The sequence below is a fragment of the Aedes albopictus genome, chromosome 3 (genome assembly GCF_035046485.1).
Source record: "Aedes albopictus strain Foshan chromosome 3, AalbF5, whole genome shotgun sequence".
NCBI classification, from domain to species: Eukaryota; Metazoa; Arthropoda; class Insecta; order Diptera; family Culicidae; genus Aedes; species Aedes albopictus.
Window position 1 is genome coordinate 14592519 of NC_085138.1, and position 12298 is coordinate 14604816.

Here is a 12298-nt window from a genome sequence, read left to right on the forward strand (position 1 = left end):
AAGATTTGTTTGCAACTGGAACCTCTAATAATCCCAATTTATTCTTTTGAAATAATAACTTCCACATACATGTACTGTCTCAACAAGAGAAACGGACAATACAATCCAATATTAACGTTTGCAAATCATTAGCTTTATATGACTTGCATCAGTGCATCAAATCGAGTTAAATATCCGTTGCTTGCCATATCTCCACCTCGCAAGTTGATCACATACATGATTTTCCGAACACTGAAGTCTGCATCAACCGAAGGCCTATTGTTCCCATTTGTTATATATGCGCCCTAGACAGAGCCCCAGAGCCCCTGGGAAAATGCGGCTACTGAAATTATATGTCTCAATCGTTTATTGCAAATTTTCGTATCGTTTATTTGCTGGTAAATATCAATTAGCGTGCAACAATGGCCGTAGATTAATGCGAGGAATGCGAATTGCAGCAGCCAAAGTACATGTGTCATTTAATGCAACGGTTTCATTCGCTGCGTGTGACAAGACGGTAGCAGCTCTGAGCTTTCTCGGTCGCTTTGACAATATTGTGGTTGCTCAATAATAATTACGGCACGGCACGGTGCGGCGCGGTGGGAACTTCTCGAATCGGGCACAATACTGAGAGATTTCGCGAAGGGTCGCTGGCCTCCCTCGCACAACGCGCGCAGTCTAATCGCTCGATAATCGATTACAACTTTGTGTAGAACATTACGTGACCCAGGGCCCGTTTCATAAATAAACAACCGGCTGGCGGTGATCGAAGCCCCCAATTTGCTCAGTCACCTCACGTCCTCCCAGCGAAGTACTCGCCGCCGCAAAAGGAAAACCAATTACACACTGCTTGCTTGTGACGATGATTGACTACGGAGATAGGTTAATAGCTCCGATCCAGGGTTGCATCTCGGTTTCAAATCGAATCGCTCCACATTGGTCACAGACATCTATGACGAAAACGCTGATCGAATCGTGTGCCCGGTGCCCGGTGCCAGCCATGGTTTCTGCGGCGTTTTTGCATGCTTTCCAGACGATCACGTCCATCGGCGGCTCTTTGATCGCGGAGGCCGACTTTGATCCGACAACGGCGATCAGTCCACATAAAACTAGTCTCATCAACCATTCCTGATCGATCGCCGATTGCGGCGATCGCCTCGACAGGTAATTCTGGCTCTGGTTTGAATCGATGTCCCCGATGACAATTCTCGATTATTCTGAATTGTTTCGGGGAATTTTGGCTATACCATTCCCATAATGATTCTAATTGTAACGACCAGTTCAGTTGACGTTTTGGTAGATTTTCGTTGTTTATGACCCTAACACATAGCTTCGCATGAATTGTAGTACTAAACGCCACTCACGATGAACACCGAGAATCCATCGATTACTTGCAGCGCTTGATCAGCCGGAAAACACGTCAGCAAAATCCAAACAACAAATAAACTCCAACAAAAACTGCTTAGTATTCCGATCACCGATCACCGATGCAAACAATTTTCGACGACCGATTTTTATGACCGAGTACACATGTTTATCATGGAACCGGCCAGACTGGATGACGGGCCAGAATTGCTTCTGAATTGGCAATTTGGATGTCCAACCGATCCTGGTGTGGAGGCATCGTTTGATCTTCGATATTGCTGCGGCGATTAAGGTGAAATATGGCGCTGTCGTTAATTGAGCAAAATGATCATGAATGGGTTTTTGGCGCATATTTAGAATTGGTAAAATGTTTTGAGCATGCACGTCATGGCAAGACTTTGTGCTTCCGTCCAAGATTATTCGATGGTTTTTGCAAACGAATCTGGGTAAGAGTGATGAGTAATGTTAGCGTGGGAAATGGTGAGTGGCAAACATTAATCAATAGTGATTTATAAATTGCAGCTTAATCCAGTATTTATTTTCAAGTATCTTTTTATAATGTTTGCCCTTTATCTTCTACTACTCTTTCTTCTTCATGCTTTTCTTATGAACGTTCCGATAAAATTGGCTATACATGCAATACAGCAATACATGAAAGAGCAAGATAAAAGAGAGGGCAAAATGCCCCCTCTTTTATCTTTCTCTTTCTACGCACGCGAGAGATCGATACACAACAATATCCATTTGCCAGATCACTCTCCATATGATCCATCCACCGTGCTCTCAGATTTTCATTGCTTCTTCTTTCCGTGCTTGTTAAGAAATCTTGTTTTGCAGGGTTGTTGCCATATATATTGCCAACCGTTCTTTAAACCTATGACCTGCAATTTTGCAATTACTCCGTTCTGGGAACTTTAGCTAATTAAATCGTAATTAAAGTATTGTTTGCTTTTCTAAAGGAAAATCGAAGTCTTGGTAAGTTTCTTGGAATTGCGTTGGATTTTGGGTGAAGTTCATATGGGGAAGGATGATAAATGGAATTCCCAGTGAACAAGAATTCTAAGGAAAAATCCTTCGATAAAGCGTAAGTTGAACTATTAGACCATCTCAACATACTGGAGGGACCTTCACAGTACATGATTGGGTACATTTCAGAGAGGACGCACACTGGGGCAGGATTGAAAATACATGGAAAAAACCTCTAGCTCGTCGAGATGTCGAGATACTCATTTGGTGTCTTCAGAGAAAATATTTCTATGGACATGGTCGATATTCTGAGCGGTAGTCAATTTTTCTTACGTTATTCGCATAAAAGTCCTATAAGTCATTTTGGCCAAATTGCATTTTAGCGATATGGTTTCTTCGGCAAAGTTGTTCAACTATTTATGATGAAAAAGTTTGCTGAAGACGTCTAATTTCCAAAGCCTACTATTCTTGAGATATTGACCGATTTATAAAATACCTACCTAAAATCGATTTTTTTTCATTAAAATACGTTTTTGAACAAATTTAATGTCCGTTTTCGAGTTATAATAATGAAAAATACTAAAATAAAACATATATCGAGGAAATTAGTTGAAAAAAAAATAAATATGCATTGAATTTATATAGAAAGTTCCCGAAAAACACGCAAAATGTATATAGGACGTTCTTGCAGTCGGGCAAGTTCGGGCAAGTTTTTTCATCGGCAATCACCTAAAAAATACATTAGCTTTCATGTAAACAATTTTCACAGACATGATATTTAATGATTTTTTCTAAATTGAGTTCAAAGTTTACTGTTTTGGGTAAATTAGTACAAAATTTTTGTTCATAAAATACTACGTTGCAAGGTGCCAAGTGAACCATGAAAAGTATAGATACCATCTTGTCATAGGTTTAGTTGTTTCTAATCTCCAAACAAATTGTAAAACATAAAAATGTCCCAAACGCCAATGAAAGTATGCTTTGATTTTATCATTCGTCGAATGACGTAAGAAAAATTGACTACCGCTCAGAATATCGACCATGTCCATAGAAATATTTTCTCTGAAGACACCAAATTGGTATCTCGACATCTCGACGAGCTAGAGGTTTTTTCCATGTATTTTCAGTTCTGCCCCAGTGTGGGACGGGTAACTTTTTCGCAAAATCCACTCCAATTTGTCCATTTCTTACTCACGCCAGAATTTGTGAAGTCTAGCTTTTGGAGATGATTTTATGACCTTAAACACCTTAAAACATCTACCTCTTCTAGTTGTGGGCCACCATCTTGGATTTTAGGTCGCCATTTTGAATGCTTGGCCGACATCGTGGTTCAGTGGTTTCCATAGATAATTTCTGCATAAATTCCTACAACGATGCTAAAATTTACAAAATTCGGCACAGTTTAATGTGTCTCATTATAGAATTTGGTTCAGTTTATCGATGCTTGTCCAGATCACTAAAATGGCCGAAACTCCGAAGTGCCTTGACCGATCCACACTATTTTCAATACCAAACAATGCGGTAAAATTCCGGTTCGATTCGAGTTATAATCCGTAAAATCGGCCAGTGGAGGTGGCATTGGTGGAATATTTTTTTATTTCGTAGTAAAATTTCTAAATGTCTTTTTGGAAAGTTTACAAAAAAATACAATGCCTAGGTGAATCTATTGAGCAAAAAAAAATTTTCAAATTTCTGGAAATATTTTAAAAAGTATTCTTGTAGAGATCTCTAAAAATACCTCAGCAGGTTAAAATTCCTCCACAAAAACTCGTGTAAAAAAATCTTAGTTATATGCTGATGTGATTATTGGAAGAGTCACAAGATAAATCACCAAAAAAGTGTCTAAAGTAGCTATAAACATCTCTGGATGAGTCCTTGGAGTGAACAATTGTAAAAACAAACCTAGAAGAATTGTTGGAGAATTCTTTGGAAAAACTTTTGGAATATGTATCTCCGTGAAGCAAAAAAAAAATTTAAGAACACTGGAGAAATCTCTACAGAAATGTAAAGATCTAAGGTAGGGAAGGACAAATGAGTGCTTCTGGGTGTTGCCGCAAGTAGTGCGCAAGGTGGCTTGGAGTATAGTGAAACAACCGTCTGTTCTATGCCATATGTTGTACGCCTGGTATTTATTTTTGATACTAAACAAAGCTTTAACACCAATTTGGTAGCCATTTGTAATCTAAATAAAAAATGGCTAAATTTGACCGCGTGAAGAAAATTAGCTAAAACTTATTGTATAATTATTTATAGATTTGGCAAATATTTGAAGAAATAATCAAATCATTTGACACGAGCTGAACTACACAGTTTATATTATGGGTTATGCTCCAATCTACCCTAAAATCTCTTTTCCGGCTTTCTGTCGAAATCAAAAGAAGAAAAGTACCCTAAACGGGCAGTGGCAACTATATTGCCATCTAGTTTTTTGAGAGTTTCTTTCAAACAAAAATTGTTTTGTACATGTAATCATGTATATAATCATTTCCATAGTAGTATGCGTTGACAACTCTTCTAGTTTTCTCGGCCTTATAAAGAGTTAAAACGCATCTAGGAGATTTCAAAGAGTTTGTAGGGTTTGATGGAATTTCATGGGTCTCTAAGGATTTCAGGAGGTATTCATGAGCATTTCAGGGGTATTTTTTTGTCTCACAAGCGTTTCAAGGGATCTCTGGGGATTTAACGAGGGCTTCGAGAAGTTATTGGGGAACTCAGTGGATTTTCAGTGGCATTTTAGGGAGCCTACGAGAGTTTTGGAAGAATTCCAGGAATCTGGGGCGTTTCAAGGCATCGCAGAAAGATTCAAGGACATTTCGAGGAGTCTAAGGCGATTTCGTAGGCTTTTCAGGAGATCCCGTGAAATTTTAGAGAGGACATTTCAGAGTGTCCTTGAAAGATTCTGGAGCATTTTTGGAGGTTTAAAGGGGTTTCAGGGTGTCTCAGGAGGTTTTAGAGGCTGTTCGGAAAGTTTTAGAAGGGGGTTTAACGATTCGTTTAAGAAGATCTTAGAAGGATTCAGGGGCGTTTTAAGGGCATCTCATGCAATCTCAGGGCGTTTCAGAGTATTCACGGAAGATTGAGGGAAGATTCAAAGGCTTGTAAGGATCGTTGTGAGTGGTTACAGGGTCATTTCAGGGGGGTTCAGGGGATTTTAAATGACATTTCAGGAGGTGTCTTGGCGTTTAAAGGGGGGGGGGGGGGGTGGTTCGCATATAAGATGTGTTTAATGAATTGTCAGGAAAATTCACGCGTATTTCTTGGAGTCTCAGGGGTGTTTTAGGGGGATTTCAGGTACAAACCTAGAGCTCCCTGAGACACTCTGAAACATTCTTCAAACTGGCTATAATTCCATATTAGTCTCCTCTTCGCTGCTTTGCTATTCATATAAAATAGTTATACGACTACAAATAGTAAACCTGAACTCTGAAGGGATTTTCAAACAATGCTCAAAACCATTTAAAACCCCGTGGATTGCTTTCATTTTACACTAATTTAATTTATTTAATTTAATTTATGCACGAAATTCCCTCTTTTCATGTCCCTATAATTATGCCCTGTAAACAATTAAAAATGAGCATAATATGCTCGTTTTTGGTTTATGCGACCCCAGTTCATATCATTATAAATTGGTTCCAACACACATTTTAAGGTGAAAATTTACACATGTCCATGTTGCCCCTTACAGACTTGTACCAATTTGCTGATACGACTTAACGTACTGGAAAAAAACTTGAAAAACAGAAGACATAGAATGTGAAATTGTGAAAAATAAAATCGCATTTTGGTGGGATTTGAACCCACGACTACGTATTCGCTAGACAGGCGCTTTAACCAATTAAGCCACAGAATAAGTAACAATTCTGCGGAATAGAAAGACAAACTGACTTCAAGCCCGCACCATGAACACTCCCATTTCCACAATTCCATCTCTCTTTCGCTTAGATGCCAACCTCTCAACATGCTCGCGGTTGTACCTTCTAATTATACAAGCGAGAGCGAATTGTTTTTATAGTATCGAGACTTACTCTCGCATTCCGCATACCTGGGTACCGAACCGTATAAGTTGTCGGAGCCTGTTTAGCATGCGCTAGTTGGTTAAAGCGCCGGTCTAGCGAATACGGAGTTGTGAGTTTCGAATCCCACCAGAACGCGATTTTTTTTTACAATTTCATCTCTTAATTTTCCAAAGAATCTACATTATGTGTCTTAAAATTTTAAAGTATTGCCCAGCAATAATTTAATTCGTCATGTGTGCAAATTCCCGACACAATGCCTCATAAGACCCAAGTAAAAAGAAGTAGAATACCGATAACCAACCTCTCTAGTACTAGAAATCGAATTATTACACCAAATTTCCGTTTCAATTTCACTTCACTTTCGAGTTGATTTCAAAATTGGATTTTACTTCTGCATAATGCAGCAAAAGCTGTTCAAATTATCAAATCAATTGTTTTTTTCCCGTCATTTTACCGACGAGATTTGTTTTCATTTATCCTCGCCTAGGAAGGGTACAAGTAAATGTGTGCGTGGATTTTCTGCAAACGAAACATCGTATTTCATCACCACATAGAAAGATTCCTTTGTTGCATTGTGATGGCGTATTAGGATCTTGTGGGAAAAGATATTAAATGGAATATTTTGGTCGTTGTTCTTGAGCTACATCCACACCAATTTGAAAGTTTCTGCTCAATCGAACTTTGAATGCCTACATGATGTGATTTGGATTGCGAAGAATTTGACCGACTTTTTGAAAAAAAAGAACACTTACGGCCAATCATATTTTTTGACCATTCCATGTACCATTATGTCACGTAGAGGGTGTGCCGGGAATTGAATTTGGTTTGTGTGCAAAATAGACATAGACTAGACGCAAACAGAATTCGATGGGACATTTTTTTAAGGAAAGTGTATTTTTTTCACAATATTTTTATATGATATAGAAGCTAATCTATGAAAAAGTGATTGATACCAAATTGGCTATGAGGTGTTAGGCGAGATTCAAGAATAAGTTCGATAACTATTGGTCGGTGCTTAGGTAGACGGGAATAAGATCATTTCTTTGCCAGATAAGGTAATAAACTATAAGCATTCTTGCTTATCACTAACCTTCGCCAGTGAGAGAAAAACGACCCCGACTTGTAGTTTTTTTGTATTGCTTCTCTACTATATTTCCCATATGTTGCAGTGCACAAACTAGTTTCGAAAGAAATGAACCGTAGAACTTGCCGTAAAATAGAACACACTGTATCCGCATTTCGTTCGATCCAATAAACTCTGTCTCTCAGCAGTCTAGCAAGTCCCAAGTAACAAAATTAATTTTATAATGCTTTTGAAGTATTCTTCAACACCTGTTCTTTAAAACCATGCATAAACCAAATTGCTCTTCAACACGACATCAACTCAACCATAAACCCGCCATAAGACCAAAGAGGCCCATCCTGAGATGCTCTTGGAGAGTTGTTTTTAAATTTCTCTTAAAACTTGTTGTACTTGCCAAGTTGTCCTCAAGGCGAATTGCTCACTCCTTGTAGAATTCTTAAAGTGCACGATAAAACGATAATAAATTTGTCAGTGTTGTTGCTGATGCAGCTTTTATGTCGACAGAAAAGTTTGGTGAATTAAATTGAAATTAAAAACACAATGAAAATGACACATTATTGTAATCGGGATTAATTTATTACACAAATTGGAAATATTTCCGTGGTGTAACAAGGATGCCAAATGCCAAGCGAAATTCATCGTATATATGTTGCAAGATACTTCCAAAAATTGCAACGCGCTTCCATTATAACGCACTAATAAAATATTTAAAAATATTATTCCTGGTCATGCGAACATTGCTCATGAGTTTTCTCAACATGGCTTCCATTGTAATCAAGGCCGGTGGTCGGTCCATCATCGATGGTTTTAATCAACATCACCATAAGATCGTCTTAAATTTCTTTCAACTCATGCCAGAGCTAAAAGCATAACTCAAGAATACTAGGATTTATAACGTTCTCAATGCAGCCTGATTGGCCTCCACCCAGAACGCCTTAAATTTATTTCATCTTATGCAAGGGTAAGAAGTATTACTCAAGAGTACTCAGGTTTATAACGTTCTTGATATAGGTTTATGCTAACTCCGCCAAGAACGTCATAAAACATGTACGCCAAATTGTAAACAAACAATAAATTATCGCACCGCGGTGGATTTTGTGAATCTCGTCCGATGAATTTATTTATCAGCCCGGTACCGTTGCCAACCAGGCAGACCTTTTTCGATAACCGGCCTTGATGCGGTGCAGTGCCTCATTCCTCCGGTCAGCACTTCCAACAGGTAAGTAGTTGTTGATTTTGAAGATCGATGATTGGAACCCCGATTGCACGGGAAACGACGTCATAGATGACCATATCCACCTCATTTCGAATGCTGTAACCGGAGGAACTTGGCACTGCACCGCGTTGCGGTTGGGTTTCCGGGTAGGTGTTCTTGATTGGCAGCAATAATGGAACGATGAGAATCAAAATCTGATGCTTGAGTTTTTTCTTGTATTTTTCATGTACCAAACTGTTCTTATGCGAGAACAGTTACTCTTTATCAAGAACGGATGATTGAAGATAACTACAAGAACCTTATAAAACTGAAAATAAGTTCAACAGTTCTTGTTGTGTTTATGGTTTTATGAACTGAACCTCAAGTATTCTTGGAGGTGTTTTTAAAACCACATATTGACGAAGAATAGTTGTGCTCAGCTGAGACTCCGATAAGATCAACTAGAATATGCAATGTTCCAATAAAACTATCATAAAAACAAATAAAACCAAATAGAATTAAAATTGTTACTTGGGGTAAAACGGAAATCTACTTCAGTCTCCCAAATTCTACCGCGGATGACTCTTTAGTATTTATCACAAATTACGTTTTATTCTGTACTTATCAGTAAGAAAAAGAATCAACCAAAATATGGACAAGTTCAGTTTTGGCAACAAGATTTTTGAAGATTTTGGAATCTTAGATCCACTAGCGTACGCAGGGATCTTGCTTAGGGAGGGCACTGCAATGATGGTGCAAGATATGATCATGGTGCAAAATAGAATCATGGTGTTACACGCAATATGAATTCCTAAGAAAGAGTTTCATCATGCTTTGGTGCTAACAGCGACAAGTACTACATATTGGTGTTCTGTTAAACGGTCCGGATGGGGATGATTTCAGGACAACGCGAAATTTTAATAAGTAGTCATTATCTCGATCCTGATGAAATTTAATAAACATCCCTAATAAAAATGTATGATACACTGCTGATAGAGTGAATCTCAGGAACGCTCCTGTGATTCCTCCAGGAATTTCTCCCAGAATGCCTTCAAGATTACATCCAGGGATTCCTCCAAGGATTCCTCCAAGAATTCCTTCATTAATTCCTCCAAAAATTCTTCCAGGAATTTCTCTACGAATTCTTCCAGAAATTGCTTCCTGAATTCTACCAAAAATTCCACCAGAAGTTTCTTCAGAAATTCCTCTAATTCTTCCAGAAATTCCTCAGAGGATTACTTTTGAAATTCCTCTAATGATTTCTCAAGGAATTTCTCCTTATATTCCTCTAGGAAATCTCTTAGGAATTCCTGCTGCAATTCTAACAGGACTCCTCTAAAAATTTGTTCAGTAATTTCTTCAGGAATTCCTTTTGAAATTCCACCAGGAATTTCTGCAGGAGTTTTCCAGAGTTTTCGACAGGAATTGCATCAAGCATTCCTTTAGTAATGCCTCCAGGGATTCCTCCAGAAATTCCTTTAGGGATTTCCCCTAAATTTCATCCAGAGATTTCTCCTGGATGTATACCTTTAGGAACTCAACCAAGATTTTCTCCTGAAATTCCTCCAGGGTTTCCTTCAGGAAATACTCAAAGAATTCCAAAGGGATTTCTGGAGGAGTTCTTCCAAGGTTTCCATTAGGAATGCCTCCAGGGATTCCTCCCAAAAATTCTCCAGGAGTTCTCCTGGAATGCCTCCATAGATTCTTCTAGAAATCCCTCCAGGAATTCCTCCAGGGGTTTCTCCTGTAATCCTTCCAGAGATTCATCCTTTAGTTCATTTACACATTTCCTCATGAATTTCTCCTTAAATTCATGCAAGGGTTCCTCCAGATTTTTTTCCAGGGATTCCTGTAACTCGCAAGGGACTCATGCTGGAATTCCTTCACAGAATACTTAAGAAAATCCACCAGCGATTTCTCCAGGAATTTTCCAGAGCTTCCTCCAAAAATTCGCCAAAAAAAACATTAGGAATTTCTACACTGCCGTAATTCTGCAAAGTGACGTAAGCGCCATTCAAAATGTCGATATTTTCTGGTATATTATATACAATATCTGGTGTAAAAATAACACTGTAGTATGCCTGATGTATTAGATTGCAAGATCTAGTCGTAATCTATCATCTATGGAAAGAAACATAGAGGATGAGCAACAGTTTTATGAATAATCACCAAAAAATTGGCCAAAACTATGAATGTCGCTTACGTCACTTTGCAGAATTACGGCAGTACAGGGATTCCTCCATTGATTCCTCCTAAAAATCCTCCAGTAATTCTTCCTTCCACGGACTCTTCCAAAAATTCCTCCAAGGATTCCTCCAGAAATTCTTTCGGGAAATACTCCTGAAATTTTTCCATGGATAGCGCCAGGACTTCTTCCAGGATTTTTTCTCGGAATTCGTTCACAGACTCCTCCAGGAATTTCTTCAAGAACTCCTCCAGCAATTTCTCCCTGGAATTTTTCAGAAATTCCTCCAGGAGTTGCTCTAGAAAGTCCTCCAAAAATGCCTCAAGGAATTGCTCTAAGGGTGTCTCCAGAGATTCCTCCAGAAATTCCTCTATTGGTTCTACCTGAATTTTTTTCAGGGTTTTCTCCAAGAAATCCTCCAGGAATTTCTCCACGGATTCCTCCAAAAAATCATGTAATTTCTCCCGGAATTCCTCGTGGAACTCCCCCACATGTTCGTTCAAGGATTCCATCAGAAATTTCTTTTGGAATTGCTCCACAGATTCATCGAAATATTCCTCCAAGAATTTCTTCATACATTCCTCAAAAAAATCCTTCAAAAATTCAGGAATGCCTCCGGGAGTTCCTCCAGACACTCCTTCAGACATTCCTTCAGGAATTGCTCATGAAAACCTAAAACTTTCTTCATATTTTTTCAAAAGAGGGAAATTCTTTAAAGGGATTCATCCTGGAATTTCTTCATAGATTGCTTAAGAAATTCATTTAAGGATTCCAATAGAGATTTCTCCAGGAATTCCAGTGCTTCCTCCAGAAATTCTTCAAAGCATTCCTCTAGGGATTCCTTCATGGATTTTCTCTGAAAATCCGTGATCTAAAACGACAAATATTTCATAAAGAGGGATTACCAAGTCTTAATTCCATCTCAAACTCCCCATGGGTTTATCAGAATGGACCAAGGATGTTTCCGATCACCTGGCTATCATTTGACTCATGGATAACCATAGCTTAGTTCAGAAGCATAATATTGAAATGAGGTGTTCGGCAAACTTGTAGATAAGGGTTTTTCCTGCAATTATCGCCAAGAATGCCATATCCTAACTCTCATATATACGGCGTGAGAGCGCTAGTAACATCTACTCATACTAAACGATCGAAAAATTCGATCGTTTAGTATGAGTAGGTGGTACTAACACTTGTACGCCGTAAATATAAGAGTTAGAATATGGCATCCTTGATGATAATTGTAGGAAAAACAATAATCTACAAGTTTGACGAACATCACATTTCTATATTAGGCTTCTGAACTGAGATATAGACAAATGAGTCAAATGATTGCCAGATGATCGAAAACATCCTTGGAATGGACCATAGATCAAATCTGCTCTTCAAAACCTTGCTGTGTGCTTGCTAATGGTGTGTGCATGATGCATAAACTAGAATATGAATCCATCCTACTATTCTAATGCAGTTGGTTCAAAGTACCAATATTTTTTGATCGAACTCAATAT